This window comes from Rattus norvegicus, chromosome 16, assembly GCF_021556685.1.
Source record: "Rattus norvegicus strain SHRSP/BbbUtx chromosome 16, alternate assembly SHRSP_T2T, whole genome shotgun sequence".
Taxonomy (NCBI): domain Eukaryota; kingdom Metazoa; phylum Chordata; class Mammalia; order Rodentia; family Muridae; genus Rattus; species Rattus norvegicus.
In genome coordinates, this window is record NC_141549.1 from 56103065 (window position 1) to 56121429 (window position 18365).

The 18365-nt window shown below is 38.0% G+C and overlaps 1 protein-coding gene and 1 long non-coding RNA gene across 4 annotated transcripts in view; both read left to right on the forward strand.

The window, feature by feature from the left end:
* Window positions 1–15415, forward strand: part of LOC102554462 (uncharacterized) — a 58512-nt gene extending 43097 nt beyond the window's left edge. The window contains exons 4-7 of one of the 4 annotated variants that reach the window (XR_015639919.1): window positions 13503–13570; window positions 14137–14195; window positions 14301–14409; window positions 14523–14693. This is a non-coding gene — a long non-coding RNA (uncharacterized LOC102554462). Of the gene's footprint in view, window positions 1–13502; window positions 13571–14136; window positions 14196–14300; window positions 14410–14522 lie in introns of all 4 variants that reach the window. The other 3 variants (XR_015639920.1, XR_015639921.1, XR_015639918.1) reach the window with 3 other exon arrangements.
* The window catches only part of Erich1 (glutamate-rich 1), a gene marked incomplete at its 5' end in the record, with an annotated part of 52793804 nt that overhangs the window by 25232505 nt on the left and 27542934 nt on the right, over window positions 1–18365 (forward strand).

Here is an 18365-nt window from a genome sequence, read left to right on the forward strand (position 1 = left end):
TATACACACATATACACGTACATATACACACATACATATATACACACATACACACATATACACATATGCACATACACATATAATATATACATATATATACACACATATATACGTATTATAAATACATGTATATATATATACATGCATACACTCATATATACATATAATATATACCTATATACACACACACATATATATTATAAATATATATGCATATATACACATAAACACGTAAATATAGATATGATATATATGTGACATGTAATATTTAATATATTGTGCATTATATATACTGTGTATATATTGTCAGAGTCCATGTAAAACACTCAGATACCCTCTGTAGGCAATGGGCCTAGAAACAAAAGGTCAGCTTTCTGCTGCTGTGGATAAAGAAGACTCAAGACTAACGATTCATATGTACCTCAGTGACATCAACTTCCGATTAAACCACAAGAATGGCCTTGAGCCATGTGAATAGTCACACTTATAACCGAAGGTACATATAACTCTCCAGTCAGTCCTCAGTGTTCTGTCCTATTGAGAAGTTGATAAGCTCTACCCCAGACTTAGTGCCGATGACATTTCTAAGTTCCTGTAATGAATTCCATTCTTTTTATGAGCTTATCCTTCTATAGACCCATTCACTGATGCATTGTTTCTAATAGGTAAGAGGTAGCAGGAGTCCAATAATTAATTAATTTGGAAACGAAATATGTTTTATGCATTCAGTGTAGCATTACTTGGCCCATAAAGTGGGCATGTCCTGTCATGTACTGTAAAACGAATAGAATTTGAATACATTCAGCTACATGAAGTAATCAGCCCTGAAAATACAAATATTCTATGCTTATTCATATCTGACCTCTCTGAAGTCATTAATTAGTTCAGAGGGGTAGAAAGCAGAAAAAGCTACCAGACACTGGAGGTGAGGCAAAGAGAGTAGTTGCTGAATGTTTTTACAAGATAAAATTGTCCAGGACATCAATTTTTATAGACTCATGACTATACTTAACACTACTCAACTGAGCTTTTAAAAAGAGTGGAGATAATCAATTTTATACTACATGATTTTCACCATGAAAGGGCGAAAATAGTAAATTTACTGTTTTCTTTTTTCATTTTAAAACATCATTATATGAGAAGTCTCACCTAGAAGAATTCATCATATATGTAGATTTGCCTCGGGAGAATCAGACTATCAAATAATGGTGCCTTGAACATAATCTCACTACGCAACCTTAAACTGATATACAGAAAAGACAGTGCAAACAGATCCAATATAATAACTTTATCCTGACCTGGAAAATGGCAGAACTCTCAAGACATTCTCTTTCTGTGATTAAAAAATACTTTGAAATCCTATTTTAAAGAAAACATAAGCTCAGCAAGGCATAGGAAAATCTCTTATTCAATAAATCACATCTTGTAATTATATCTGGGAGAGAAATGAAGGAAGAGGAAAAATACCAAGGGGAGAGAAGGCAGGGTAGGAATGAATGTGGAAATCAAGTCTCAATACACAGCCCAGTTCTTGAAGTCAGCCTGTCAAAGTTCTTGTTACTCTCGAGCAGCCTGGCACCTGAAAAACCCGTCCTGCAAATGACGTGCAACTTAAGACGATAGAGCAAGAAACAAACTTTCTGAGGTCTGAAGCTTGGCTCCAGAAGCCCATGTATTTCTTTCCCTACAAATGAGAACCAGACGATTCTGATTCATGCCACACTCTCCCCAGAGATTTTTTTGGCTCCAAAGAATATCTATAGTATATGGTGAAGAGGATTGGTATTAGTGTTAACTTTCAGACAGGCAAAGAAGCTGGAGAAGCAATAGGGGAGAAGTGTCCTGCCTCACACACCAAGCATAATATTTGCCATTACATTTAGGTGAGATACGTTTGGTTTGGAATGCAAATTGCTAGCATGAAACCTAGGGAAATGTCTCACGTCAATCTGTGAACATACGCTATGGTATCAGTTGGAAACACTTTAGAATAAGAATGAAGAGAATTTAAGGGACCTGGTCCAAAAGTATGACTGTGAATATCTGACATGCTCAGACACATTTAGTTCCCCTGGTGACCAATCTTATCTATGAAAACCGCTTTGAAACCACTATTCTTTATTCCACTGAGAAAAAGAGCATCGATAATAAAGTTGGCCACAAAAAAGTTGGTTGGTAATAATAGGTGTAACAGAATGTTATCCCAGCAGAAAGCAGATCTTTAAATTGAAAGCAAATCTTATGGTGGATGCTGAGATCAGAGGGTTAAAAAACACTTTCCTGGGGGAGTTTATGATCTGTAGAAGCAATCTTCAGCTCTTTGTGTTTGTTTCATAATTCAGTAAATAATTTTGTTATCCTTTCAAATGTTATCCTGTCAGATGTAGAAATAATATTTTCTCTTTGTTAAAAACAAAAACTGTTGGGCTGGAGAGGTGGCTCAGTGGTTAAGAGCACTGCCTGGTCTTCCAGAGGTCCTGAGTTCAACTCTCAGCAAACCGACCACATGGTGGCTCACAGCCATCTGTAATGAGGACTCTTCTGGCCTGCAGGTGTACATGCAGACATGTAGATAGAGCACTCGTATACATTAAATAAATAAAAATTAAAAAATCCCAATACAGTCAAATGTTGGTTTGGTTGGTTTTCACTTTGACCTAAAGACCTGCTCTGCCTACTTGAGAAAGCAAAGTCTTCATTACATAAACTCATTAAAGACTTAAACATTTGGTTTTGGTTGCCAGACTATCCATACTTCTATAAAAACAGCCCATAGCTTTAGTAGTTAAGGGAGCCAAAATATTAAATCATGGCCATATCTGAGGAAAAATATTTTATCCATTTTTTACATCTATGGTTTTCATGAACTTTGCTTGGATTTATTGCATGTTTTACTTGACTGTTTTGTCATTGAAAATATCATTTGTATTTCATATTTGTCTCATTAAATATATGTTGGTAATTCATTCCCAAAATACACGGCGAAATAAGCATCACTATATAGAGGCTGTTTTGCGGTTGATCAGTTTGTTGTCATTATAATAAATTAATACCCAGCACAACCAACTTTTAAAAATGGTTTATTCTGTATAGCAGTGTTAGAGACTTTGGTTTATGATTGGGTAAAAGCAAGGCTTTCACGTCTCAGGTTGTGGGAAGAATATCTCAGGATAACTAACAGCATAAAAGATACTTACCTCACGGCCATGAAACTAAAGACGGAAGAGGAACCAGTTCTGGGCCTCTAATCCTTCCAGGCACCCCTTTGCCATGGCTTCTGGACACCCCCACTTCTTAGAGATTAAATCAGCTACAAATAGCACCCAGTTGGGGTAATACATCAATATGTAGTCTTTTGGTCAACACTTAAGATATAATTTATACCACTTTGTTTTTTTATAAAATCAATCTCTCTCTCTCTCTCTCTCTCTCTCTCTCTCTCTCTCTCTCTCTCTCTCTCTCTCTCTCTGTGCTCCATTCTCTCTCCATCTCAAGTGGTAGGAAAATCACCTGGTATATTCGATATTTTCTAGTGTTTACTCTTAGAATTACAAAGTTGGATAAATGGTGAGATTTAAAATGTTTAAAAGCCTGAGATTGTGCATCTGTGAATATCCAGTAGAATATCCAGGCCAACTAACTTGGAGTAAGAACTACATAGGTTATGGAGAGTGAAGAGGAGGAGACCAAGAAAAGTTACGTGCTGATAGGCAGGCACACAGCGTCCCAAGGGGTCTCTCCTGCATTTTCAGACTGACTCTATCCCTTGAAATTCCCATATATCCATTCCCATTTGTATTGCTGGAGTTGACCTCATTATTACTTTTTTCAGGTTCTATGGCCTTCTTGTACCTACAGGAGTTGGCTTTGCTTTTTCTAATCAAGCTAGGTTTAGCCAAGTACTTCACACTGGATAGTGGAGAGAAGAGAGGTCCAGTGTGCATTAACCTTGAGAAGGATTTGCGTGGCATGGCACGTCACTCTTGTTACTTTGGTCTTAGAATGCTTGCTGATACAAAGACTAATAGACAAGCAGTGGATATCTTGATCCAGTCCGAGGCTGAGAGCCAGATCAACAGAGCCCAAAGTAGATCAGCAGACCTCAGCTGACTATGGCTGTGTGGGAGACAGTACCCATTACTGCGGAGAACTTTAATTTGAGGCAGATTCATAGATTATTGTTTCACTAGCTGACATTGTAAGACCTCGCTGCTGTCATACTTTCAGTTTCTTAATTAATTTTTATTGGCTGTTTTATTTATTTACATATCAAATGTTGTCCCCCTTCCTGGTCTCCCCTCTGCGATCTGCCCATCCCATTCCCTTTCTCCTTTGCCTTTATGAGGATGCTCCTTCACCCACCCACCCCCTTCTCACCACTCTAACACCCCCCTACGCTGGGGCATCAAGGCTCCATAGGATCAGGGGTCTCCCCTCTCTTTGATCCCAGATGAGGCAATCTTCTGCTACATATGTAGCTGGAGCCATGGGTAAACTTTGGTTGATGTTTTAGTCCCTGGGAACTCTGTGGGGTTAGTTGACACGGTTGTTCTTCCTATGGTGGTGCAATTCCCTTCAGCTCTTTCCCCTAGCTCTTCTTCTGAGGTCCTGGGGCTCAGTTGATGGTTGACTGTGAGTATCTGCATCTGTATTAGTCAAGTACTGGCATTGCCTCTCAGAGACAGCTATACCAGGCTCCTGTCAGCAAGCGCTTCTTGGTATCAGCTTTCGAGTCAGGATTTGGTGTCCGCAGATGGGACGAATTCCTAGATGGGGCAGTCTCTGGCAGGCCTTTCCTTCAGTCTTTACTCCAGTTTTTGTCCCTGTTTCCTTTAGACAGGAAAAATTCTGTGTTAAAAAGTTTGAGATGAGTGGGTGGCCCCATCCCTTAACTGGAGGCCATGTATATCTACTGGAGGTGGTCTCTACAGATTCTCTCTGCCCTTTGTTGGGTATTTTGGCTAATGTCAACCCCATTGGGTCTTGAGAACCTTGTCATATACTTTATAAATACATCTAGATATAATAAAGAGTTTTTTCCCTGTCTTCATTCTTGGGCTCTATTAACCTGAAGCAGGCTCTTAGATTCAAATAAAATTAGCTTGATCGTGTTCATTGTTTGCTCTGCTTGGAACTTGCTGTCCTAATTTAATCATACTACTGTTCCTCATTATTCTTTATCAAATGGAGACGATAATAACTCTTCATTATTACTCATAAAATTCATTTGTTCATTGACTGGCTTGCTCAATTAATAGCTATTGAGAAACTTCTATTTTTCTAGATTGTACAAGGATGGACCTGATAAAAATCCTTGCTGACAAAGGCTATTAATTTACTTGAATACAAAGAAAAAATTGGACAATACTTTTCAATATAATGAAGAGTATAATAAGGGTCAGTTCTTAGTAGTGCAGTTATAAATAAGTACAAGAAAAAATATTCGATGCTTAAAAGATTGGAGGGAATGAAGGAAACAGATGAGCATTTACCGTTAGGAGCTCGGTGCTCTGCATCTAACAAATATAAATAAAAATAACTTTACATTAATCTTTCTAAGCAATATTTTCCTGTAGATCAAAGTTAATATGTCCAGTAACTGGAGCAAATGGAATTTCTTCTCCTTATATGAAGCTCTGAGAACTCTGGATCATTTCTATGGTAGTATCTTTTGCTAACAATGCGTATCTTCAATCTACACACCAGGAAGGAACAGACAAAACTAAAGTGATAGATATTTGAAAGACTATCTAGCCTGTTCTCTTAAACAATGTCAGTGCCATGGAAGAAAAAGGAACATTGAGAATTGCTGCAGATTAAATAGGTATGATAACCACGATAACTGAATATGTTTGCTATAAAGGATAGAATTGAATAGTCCATGGAGTGTATGATAGCATTGTCTCAATGCTGGCATCCTCAGTTTAGAACTGTTTTTGATTTAGCAAAAGAGCATTGTTGTTTAGTGGTAAACACTGTAGTATTTGAGGGAAGTCTGCACTCATGACTTGTCTTCCCGTCATCTGGTTTTCTGGGAAAGGCTGGCAGGGCATTTCACTTTTCACTCAGTTCTGATGCTAACGAGAGTCAGTGTGGATGTCATCAACTGAGGTCTCGGTCCCACCATACTGTCTCTCTACTTCAGGGACTTGTTACAGGCCCAGATTGGGGCCCATACTTCAGACTGGCCATCTATCACTGCAGGTGCTCCCACCTCCACTTTGATTTTAATGTTTAGTCTAGGACACAACTCAAGGAAACACTACATGTGTGTTCATCTGTTTCCCATACAGCAATTAGGTGAGTAACCACATAAGGCCAGAGGGATGGGAAATTTTGTTAAAGGTCTGTGTCTCATGAGATCACAAAACTCCAGGAAATACCATGTGTCAGGTACTTCAGGAGCTCCCTGAACCTTGTGATTCAGTGACTGATACCTGTGCCCTGGACTAGACTCTACCTGCCCTGAGGGATTGGAGGTGAGGAGTTACAGAGTCAATGACACAGACTCTGGGAGCAGGTGAGAAAAGCTCATCTGAACATTGCTGCAAGTTCCTTTAATACCCTCCACCCACGTGCCATTGGTCTCAAGAAAGCATCTCTTCTAAACAGCAGTTCTCAAATGGCTGGCATTGTCTATGCCAGCAATCCTTGGTCTCTCAGGCAGTCTTCAGTTAGGTCCTCCTGCAGGGATTGCTTTTGCAGTTGTGTGGCCCCTGGATAGAGGTGGCCTTGTCATTTCTGCTACAAGTGACCATTCAAAGTATTCTTCATGTATGCATGACAAACAGTTATGGAATCTCCAGCCTTTCTTTCATTCCTGAATAGCAGAGCTGAGACTGAGTATCCCAACCTTCTAATCAGCTGTTGATTTCCCTCATAGCTATCTGAATAACCCTCCTGGCAGGTGAAGGAGAGGTTCTTAAATTCCACTGGCTACTGCAAAGGTGACATTTCCCCCCAACTTCCTCCTGCCAGGAAATTGGATTTTCCCCAACATTTCCTCCTAGAAGGAAAAGGCTGAAGACCTATACCAGAGATACTCACCAGTCACCAGAGGAAGTGATCTCCCCAAAAGAAACTTCACACAGTATTGACAACCTATAGTTCTCCCAATAACCTGAAGCAAATGCCAACACTAAGACCATGGGCATAGGACTGAATGAAGATCCTCTTCCTAATGTGCCCCTTTTCACCAGGAACTGTGTTTTTAATTGTCCTGTTGAGGAGGAAAGGCAGGACTAACTGATGAGGACGGACAGGATCCAGGGTCACCCTACCAATTCTAGTAGTAATTTCACCGGAGTATCATTATGTTAGAATAAAAAGGTATTCTTCTAGGAGAATGCAATGTTTGTATATAGTAAATATTCCCTTTACTTAAGAAATAACCAGGCTTTTTTAAAGTTCTGTGCTATAAAATAAGAAGGAAGGGGAAGTATTTATGACTTGTTACGTGCACGTGTTTCTATTTGTGTATATATGTTCATAGATGGTGATAGAGAAGAAGAGGTAGGAGAAAAATAGACATGAAAATAAGTCACTATTTGGAGAATCTGGATTCCTTATGAGAATCCCACTGTAAATTTCTTACAACCTTTTTGTCGTTTTTGTCATTTCTGAGATTATAATTTAATTACAATATTTCTCCCTTACCTTACCATTATTCAAACCCTTTTACATACCCATCCCCTCTCTCCTTTGACGTCCTGGTCTCTTCTTTCACTAAGTGCATACATATATGTATTCATACACACATATGAATTTCTATAGTAAAGTTCTTGTGAATTTTATGTGATTCTGAAATTATATTGAGGCAAAAAAAATGAAAAGAAAGTGATAGAAAAGGAGGAGGAGAAAGATGAGCTTGGAATACAATGTGGGAGTGGTTGATATCAGCACAGTCTGATGGCAAGTTTGAGTAACCAAGCTCGCCCTGGGAAAATAATGTCAAGTGGATTCTTCTATGAGTTTTAGCAGTCAACTATCACTGTGGAGTCAGAGTCCCAAGTTTCCTACAGAAACTAAACCTCAGCAGAAATCACCGCGCCATATGCTCTGTGGATTGTACCAATGTCACTTTCTTGGATTTGAAATTTTATGGCTATTTTGAGTGTTGCCATTGAGAAAAGTTGGATGAAGTGTACATGAATTCTTCCATGAATTTCTTTGAAACTTCCTGAGTCAATATTTATTTTAAAATAAAGGTGATTTTAATTACCTTCCTAAAATACCAAGAAAATATAACTGTTGTTTCCTAAACTTCATGGAATGACTACATATGTTAAGAATTTTGCCTCTAAATACAATCAAGAGTGTTTATATTTATCTAAGCAAGTTTATCATAAATTATCTGAGCAATTTTCCTGTATTTCTGTTTAAGAAGAGAAAGATTCTTATAAGTGTGTAGTCCATCCAGTTTCTTTGAAACCTTTGCCCTGCTAGCCTTTAGCCTTGACCTATACAGATTCAGACAGATAAGCATGGACACATCTTCTCACAGCTCCTGGCTATGTGACTTACATGAACTTATCCTCCCTTTAAGTGCTTCTTTGAGAAGAACTAAATCTGCCAAAATAGCTTACCTTTCTAGAAAATACAGGACAGCACATTTCTTGTTTCTATCTCTATGTGAAAATAGGAGCCTAAAATCCCGTAAGTGCCAGTTAGCAAGGCCAGATGGTTTCCATTGGTCAATCACCCTGCTCCAGCTTTTTGTAAAATTTAATTTAATTTTCCAACTTAAAGTTGATTTCTTTTCTTTTGACTTTCACCTTATCACAGTAGTGATTACAGATTAAAATTACCATGCACCGTTTTGTTTTGTCAACCTTTGATGCAAGTTTCATTTTATTTTTATCTATTCTGGCATTATACACATTTGCCATGAATAGCTATGAGTTTAACATGCCACGCTGCAAGATGTGCTGGGGTAATGATGGGACAGAGTTGTGAGAGTAGTCAACCAATGACTAGTCTGACTTGAGTACCGTGCCACAAGGTGGAACCTTGACTTGACTGGATGGCCATGAACCAGGGACTGGAAAGCCCAGAGATCCAGAATAGAACCAAACACTACTGGCCAGAACAAAACAAACAAACAAACAAACAAATAAACAAACAAACAAACACCAGTCAATGAAATAATTCCTAATTCTATTCTGCTATACTCATAGATTAGTCTCTAGGCAAATTGTTATCAGTGAGGTGTCATCTAGCAATTGATGGGAGCAGATGCAGAGGTCCACAGCTAAGTATTATGTGGGCCTAGGGAAATCATATAGAAGGGGTAGGGGGAGGACTGTAGGAGCCAGAAGGGTCAAGAAGGCAGGCCATAGAATAAAGTAATCAAGCCTCATCTGAGGGTCACAGAGACTGGAAAGATAATCAATGAGCCTACATGGGTCTGAACTAGCTCCTCTCCATGTATGTTACCGTTACATAGTTTGGTGATCTTTTGAGACTCTTAACAGTGGGAGTGTGTGCGTGTGGGGAGGGGAGGGTATCTCTGTTTTGCCTGCTTTTGGACCTTTTTCTCATGTTGGTTTACTTTGTCCAGCCTTAATATGAAAGCAGATACTCAGTATTACTGTAAGTTTTTATGCCATGTCTGAGAGGCTTGTTCTTTCTTTTGAAGGAAACAGAGAAGGGAGAGTCAGTTGGGAAGGGGGAGGGGAGATGGGGACACTGGGCAGTGGAGGGAGGAAAACCTGAGGTCAGGGTGTAATGTGTGAATGAAGAAATTTTTTAACAATGGAAAGAAAATCTCAAGTAAAATACGGCAATAGCTACTCTTCATCTGCTGTGTGGCAGACATTCTGCATTTTCACTGTTCTTTTTTCATTATAGATTTGAAAAATGTAATCAAATAGTCAACCACAATCAAAGAGATTAAATGTGTTCATTGGTGACCAATGGATAGTGCTTGGAATATGAACTCTTACATAAAAAACATAGCGATCCTATATCATGCTTCTTTGTCTAAGAGATTAACCTGAATACACACACACACACACACACACATACACACAAACAGACACACACACACACACACACACACACACACACATATATATATATATATATATATACATATATATATATCCCCCTCTTTTCCCATATTTGGGTAGCTGATAGCTGATAAGAATTATAAGTATTCTCTTCTTTGATACCAGCAGGAGGTTCCCCACAACAAAGAAATCTGCCCACACTACTTCTTCCACCTGCAATTAAAATGTCAAGCATATCTCCTTTTTTCTACACACCTTTTCTCCTTGTTTATCAATCTGCTTGAGGAATTCTTATCTCCTCTCAAGACATCTCATTACTCAGAGGTATATTGTCCGCTAGTCCTTATATACAGGCTAAACTTTGTAAGCGAGGTCCATTGTATTTCTTGAAGCTGGGCATAACGATAATGCATTATTAAATGTCTAAATATGAACATGTATATTTTGGAAGAGATTATTTCTTCATATTAAAACACAATAATTCATCTTTCAAAGGGAGCATAAAGTATATAGATACTTAGTACAAATACACCAGAATTAACTACGCACATTGATTCAAATATTTCTAACACTATCTAATAACTGAGAAAGCCCAACTTCCATATTCAAACATGTAATAATTTCTAGTTCTGCTAGTGAATTGGAGTGTACTTCATGTGAAAATCGCACATCTACAAAACTACATTTCGTATGTGTTTCTTTGAGAGGAAATGTATGTCTTTAGAGAGCTTAAAAGTGCTTACAAAAACAATATAAAAATCTGCCAGTCTTCTGTTATGGTCTACCTTTATAGCTTTATCCCTAATAAATATTTCACATTCATTATTGACTTTTGGCTTTGGGTGTCATATGAAGAAAACATAAAAGCATATAATGGTGGTTATAAATTTTAGTTTAAAAAAGTTGCTTTTATGTTACTTTGGAATAACATCTAATGAAAAGATATAGTAAAGAACTTAATTTTATATTCTTAAAAATACATAGTGCCAGAAAAAAATCAGGTTTCCTTCAAACTCTATTAATAAATAACAAATTTTATATATTCGTTATCTTGGCATTTTCATAATTACAGACCTATTTTCTTTTTTAAAGAAAAAAATCAGACAGAATAAGAAATGACAAAGCAAAATTTTACGGAGAAATGTAGCACTTTTCTGTGTTATCTGAAGATTTCTCATAAAATTTACCATGCCATAGTCAAAGATTGAACCTAATAAAAGGAAATACCAATGTTCAGAAACAATATGATAGTCACATGTTGTAGGTTTGCTTCTCAAAGAGGGAGGCACTTTTGGCTGTTCTTCGAGCATATGGAATAAAAAATATGGCAACTTGTCAAGAACAAAAGGCTTGAATGACAGTGCAATGGATGAGAGTGGAGTATTTAAGTTATTATCCTCCTGCTAGATGTTGAAGCACTCTTGTGTCTCATATCCATATCAAACAAACTGATTAGATTCAATTTCCTTTCTCTGAGAGTTCGTGCAAATATGTATGCATATACTAATACATATGTTAGAAGTATGGTACCTCACTTTAAACATTCATGAAATAGGTATAAGTCTATTTATGAGGATAGATGAATAGCTGTTGCTGGATAATATTTTAAGCCAACAGGCATTTGCTATTTACAATTGGTTGGAAAGTGAATTAAATATAACATAGACAGAGATGATATAATCAAGAGCTTCTAATTGGACATTTATTACATAATTGTCATTAGGATCCTTTTCTTTTTACATATTTGAGAGCAAATTGAATAGGGGCTTGAGGATAAGCAGTGATAGAGTAGGAGAGGTAAAGTCACATCTGAAATTCATTGCAAGAACATAAATGGAATTACATAGAAAATGCAATAGAAGTAGTTTTGCTTTAAGGGCTCCAAAACCTGAACACATTTGAGTTGGGTAGAGAAGCAAAAGAGACAGGGAAGAGGGGGAACGTTGGTATAACATTTTAAAGCATAAATGGCACAGCCAAGGGACAGGGATATGGAAGGGTTGATAGATTCTTAAAGGCATAAAAAGGATGCATATACTTGAGATAGCAGAGCCTGTGAGAGCCTGGTAGGAGAAACAAGTCATGGAGGATCCCAGTAAATCATATTTTATAAATAAGCAATGAAGCAATAGATTAATCTGCATTCAGTGCAGGGGCCAGAAATAGCTCCAGGTATTTTAAATAGAAGGACGTTTATTATGGTAAATGAGATACTTTCCAGATCTGTCGAAGATGTAGGAAGTAGATTGGGTTTAGTCCTGGAATTATACACAAAACCTCCAAGAAGAGAATGATAGAGATCCTTGTAATTACCTCAGAGGCCACCATGGTCGAGCATGAAGTATGAAATAAGACACTCAAATAGACTCCTCTGCTACTGCTGTCTCTTAGTGTCTAGGAGGCTACAAACTGGGCACAGAGTGGCTACTGGAGAAAGCTGATTTATAGTGAGTCCATCCTCAACTATCAGTAAGATTTGGTCCACTCATTGTTGCCTTCTAAGTTTCTGACATACCAATCCAGAATCACTATACCAAGAGGTTACAGGAGGTATAGATTTGAGCGTTCCAACTTGCATACATGGAGAAAAGATAAGGAAAACCAATTGGACCACCATAGATTGCTCAGCAGAAATACCCAAGAATCATAGCAAAACTATGTGGGTTAGAAATCATGTACTATGCTTTGTACAAATCTATCTATCAAATCTATCCACACATACTTGCTACTAGGACAACAAAGGCATAAAACCCAGCAAAAAAAGGTTTCTAAGTACATTTCCAACTTGTGTGGTTATTTGTGAGGTGGGAGTTGTTTGGTCAGGCAAGGAGAGAGAGAGAGAGAGAGAGAGAGAGAGAGAGAGAGAGAGAGAGATGCATTTTATTAAATTTGGAAAATTAAATATGAAAGACATTTCATGTCACCGTATTTCACAACAGCTTATGGAAGATAGGAGATTCTGAGGGCCTCTCCAAAGAGACAAGAGGGGATGCTGAGCAAACAAAGAGCTATGATTCATTTCAACCCTGGAGACTTGTATGTGGAAAGAAAGGAAAGAAGTTTAAACTTTAGAATAAAATAAAGGAGTCATAAAAATAACCATCCCTGGCTGAGTATGAAAAAGCAAAAGAGTGAGAAGGAAAAAAGGGACAGCGCACTGCGTGTAGATTTCATAGTATTAGAAAGCAAGCATTTTTGTGGCTGACAAGAATATTATTTAAGGCTGCAGATAGGCGAAGATCTCTTGGGGCTATGGGAACTGAGGCATAAAAAGAGTGTCAAGATCATTTATTGAAAGAATGTGTCAGCTGGAGAGGGATGGCCACTCTATACAAATAACCACAAGTATTTTTTTAAATCCAGTAGAGTCTAGGTGAAAGTGAATCTCCTGTCTCACTGGAAGTCTCCAGTGTAACCAGAATGCTTTATGAACTTCCTTAACCCTTCCCTGGACCCTGACAATATGTATGTACATCACTTGTTTCTTGTTAGGAAAAGACCATGAAATGTCTTTGACAAATAATTTGATAGGCAGAAGAAAGTATGCATCTTGGATAAAGGTAAGAAGACGATATGTGTGTGTGTGTGTGTGTGTGTGTGTGTGTGTGTGTAGGTGAGAAGGTATATGTATAATGTTTATGTGTATGCATGCTTATGTTCTGATTCATATCTAATTTTTTCCTGATGCTAATACTAAAATTTCTGTCTTCTAGATTATCTAATGTTTAATTGTCCAGAAAAGGAAGCTGAGATTCAGATACTGATGGGAGAGGAGCCCTGAGGCTGGTGTTCTCCTTTGTCTCTCACAACTATGAAGGAGTCTGTAGAAGGTTTAGACACACACACACACACACACACACACACACACACACACACACACACGCCTGAATAGCATTTTGTTTTAAAATTACTTGTATTTGGGTGTTTTGACTGCATTATGGTTGTGAAACACAAATAGGTGCCCATGGAAGTTAGTACGAGGCAGCCCGGGGATTGGAATTAGAGACTGACATGAGGTGCTGTGTGAATGCTGGGAATCAAATACAGATCCTGTTGAGGGCAGCTGATGTTCTTCACCACTGAGACATCACTTAAGCCCCTCTCCCGGTGTCCTATCCTCTGCTAGGATGTCTGCAAACCCAGGATAAGAGGGAAAGACCGAGAATTGGAGTTGAAAGCTACCAGGTAAGGAATTTCATCTCTCCAGGAGAGTTTCCTAACACAATCTCCAGCACGTTTACGTTTTACCTCTCCCGTTGCTCCCTGCGACTTGGCTTTATTTTTGTCCAGATCATGAATCAAGCTTTCAGATGCTTCCACTGAAATGAATCCACATTTTTTAAAGCATCTCCACGAGGATTTGAGGAGTTTCACATGCTTTTGGCAAAACTCTATGGAAGTAAGTATCAAGAATTCCATGTCCCTCTCCTTGCTTAGACACAATGCCAAGCGCTCAGTTGCTTTACGACTATTTCTTGTTATTGGCCTCTCCATAAAATCTTGTTGTTACAGCTCCATATCATCAGAGACGTTACATTCAACATGCATTTATTTTTTTTTCAAAAACGTGTTTACGGATTTCTACTGTGGGCAATGCAGTGTTTGGAACAGAAGACTGTATTTAGAATGAAACATGCCATTGCAACTGCAATAAATAAAAGTAAGATAATAAAACTTTAAATCAGAAGGATAATAAATGACATATTGTTACTTGATCTTGGAAACAAGATAATCTTCCTTTATCCTTAGAGCAATAAAAGATTGGTGAGGTAGAAACTTAAGGGTTCTTTGGAAAGTCAGTTGTGTTTGATGATGTTTTGCTAAGGCAAACACGTGAAGGAGCTTTTCACTGAAGCAGACACAGGAGAAAGGATCTTTTGCTAAAGCACGTACATGAAAGGACATGAGATGAAGCATTCTTTGTTAATGACATGCATGTATTGGTCTGCCTTACATTTTGTAGTTGAGCTCCATTTGTCAAGACTCCACAGAGAGAAATGCATCAAAACACTTCTGGTGGTGTGCTGCAGTTTCTTGCTGCTTCCTCCATTTGATTGGCAGAGTGATGCCAGCTGGTACAGACACACGTGCTGAGAAAACTTGATATTTGGAGGGAGAATGATTAGGGGCTTGGCTAGGCTTGCTTACAGAGCTAGCTGTGCAATATGGGTTGGTCTCCAGTTTGCTGAGAGAGGCCCAGCTGAGAATTCCTGGAGTTCCTCCTGGTCCTTCCTGCTGACTTTAGCTGAGGCTGAGGCCTGGCTGTCTCTGCTAGGTAGTGCCACCGCTGCTGATTCTTGTTTGCTCTCCAGAATACTGAACGGAACAGTTATTATATCCGTGAAGGGTTTGAGCCACCACTGCTGACCTATGAACTCAACTGCTGATTTCCAGTCAACATAGATGTGAGTTGCTCCAAAGAACCTTCCTAAACAGGTCCATTTCCCCTGATTACATTTAAAATGTTGTTGTACCCTTTCCTGCTCTCCTGTCTGTGATCTGCCCATCCCATTCCCCTTCTCCTTTGCCCAGGGAAGACTGTGCCTTTTGTGGGTATAAAGAGGTTTTCTGGTTTTGAGAAGGACACGGGAAGAGAGCATCATGAAGCTTTCAGGAATGTTTGCAGGAAGGTGCTTTTTATGCTGGTAGATGCCAGCATCTAATGCTATGGCATCATTTTCTTTGGAAAGATATAGTTTATATTTTTAATTGACACAGCAATTATATGTATGTATGAGGTACAGTGTGACATTTCAATGCACAGATAGAAAGTCTAGTGATTAGATCAGGGGAACTGATATATTCATCATCTCAGATATTTATCATTTATTTGTGTTGGCAATGTTCACAACCCTCTCTACTAGCTACTTTTATATAATATATAATTAATTATTTTTGGCCATCACTATTCTATCATGATGTAGGTCAGCAGGTGTTCCTCTTATCCATCTGCCTGTGCTAATCAGTACTTTTATATCCCTCCCTTATCTACCCACTTTTCAAGCTTTAATAACCAGTGTTCTATTCTATTTCTATGAGATCAACCCTTTGCTTGGTATCATTTTTGGATGCTTTGGTAAATTTTAAAGTTTCCCATTTTTTAAAAGAAAGTTCTATACAAAAGATATTATCCTACATACTCTGAAAGGTATTTCCACGCTAAATTCCTGAGCTAGCTTGTTGCAAAACCACATTATGCTTGAGTTAGCATCTAGGTGAGTGCAAATCTGCCTGTGTGAAACCAGACCTTTGCATAGTGTTGTATATGACGCTCAAATTTGGTCTTCAAGAGGAGTCTTAAGCTAGTGAATAACACTAAGGTTTCTAGAGTTAAGGTGCCTCTATTTCCCTTCTGGTTCAACAACTTTAAAACTGCGTAGTTCTGAATAAATCACCTTCTTTTCCTTACATTTCATTTGTTAAAAGAAGATAAAGGTTAACTCCTATACCATGGTGATATGGCAAATGCATAGACTAATAAGCAAAAAGCACTTGATCTTGGATAAAGCACAATAGTTAATGCTTATGGGGGTGACAATGTTGATGACCGTGTGGTAGTGATGATGAAGGTGAGGCTGGAAGAGATGTTCATGGCGAATGGTGCTGATAGTTCAGATGTATACAGACACAGGAAGGCCCAGAGCCTAAAGAATCACCTCAGCCTATTTGAAAACTCCCAATAGCAGATCAAACTACATTCATTTTACTGGAGAAGCTGCTCTTCCCATCTCCCAATCATGTACCTTGTGACAACAACAACAACAAAAATCCTAGTGTTTGCATGCATGAGCCTTCTGAGTCTTACATGAGGCAGAAAATCTAGAAAGTGAATTTTCTGTAATGTCTTTGGAAGGGATGGAAGCCGTTGTCCTATGATGAAACTCATGGCTACTTGATGCTTTCCTTTCCATAAGACTGGATTATAATGAAGCAGGTAGAGAATCAATAAGTTAACCTGAGATCAAGAAAGGTCAGAAACAAATTTTGGATAAATTCCTGCTATCATAACTACAGAATTTAATAATCAGAATCCTCACCCATCATTCCCTGCACTTCTAATTGTAGCTTTTGAACAGGGAAGGGGAAGACAACTTGATTCTGAGTCCTCCCTGTTAAATATGATGCTTGGCCATCTAGACAGCGGAATCTTTAGGAACAGCAGTTCTTTTGTTCCTGAATTAGAAGATTTAATAACATCTCTTTTACCATTTGTCTACCTGTCTTGTTCAATCTCTGTAGTATTTTCTTTCAATGGCTATAAAACTGAGAATTATGGTGTACAGTATCAGGTTTAGTACCTTTTAAATGCAAAGTTTTATCAGTGTTTATTACATGGGTAAAATAATAAAAGATTGCTTCATGTAATGCCAAATTGAATCCAAGGACATTCAGAATTTATATGGCTCTCTTTAGTGTTATTATTATTAATTTTTCTTCAGAAAGTGTCATCCTATGATATGCTGATGGGTTTACTCTTCCTTTAAAGTATTTTAAGTGAAGGCTCAGGAGCTCTGTTTCCTGGATGAGTTCCCTGTGACAGAATTCTTTGCTATTTTCATCATATACCTTGTTGTTGTTTTTTTCCCCTCTGGAGAATAAAAGAATGTTATGAGTAAAGGTGATTTGGTCTTTTAAGCAACTCTTTGATCCAGAAAAAATAAGTTCTAGAAACACAGACTATGAAAGTATGTATTTTAATTGTTATTTTGTAGGGTTTTATTGCAAGCTTAAGAGGAAGAATTTGTTTGAGTTATAATTCACCAGTTATGATGATTAGGATATAATAGTAACTAAAGTAATACTTAGTGTAAGGATAGACATGTAGAGACACCAGAAGGGAGTAAGGAGCATCAACTGTATACCACTTTCTGCCTTCTTCCGTTAACTCAGGGTCTCTCCCTGTATCCTCAATGCATATTTCCCAGTAACTGCATCCAGAAGCCCCAGTGATATCTCTATTGTCCACTACAGCACTGAGGTTTAGGTTACATGTGAAACCATGCTCAGACTGTTATCTAGGTGTTGGGATTCAAGCTCAGATCCTCACCAATGAACATCAAGTATTCTTAACCACTGAGTCATCTTTCTAGAAGTCAAACAATATGTGATAAATGCAGATAATTCCATCAAAAGTAACAAAATCTGAGGCTTGACCATCTTCCTCTCAGGTCCTTTTACTTTGTTCTTTAACATGAAAGCAAAGATCTATATTTTTGCTTACCATATAAAAATTATGAATAATTTTGGAAACAACTGTCAACTCTTGAACTATAAATTTTCTCTTCAAATTTCTATGCAAATGTCATCTTACTAGAAGCCACAGGTTGCTAAGTGAAAAGCTGGTCCATTGTGAGA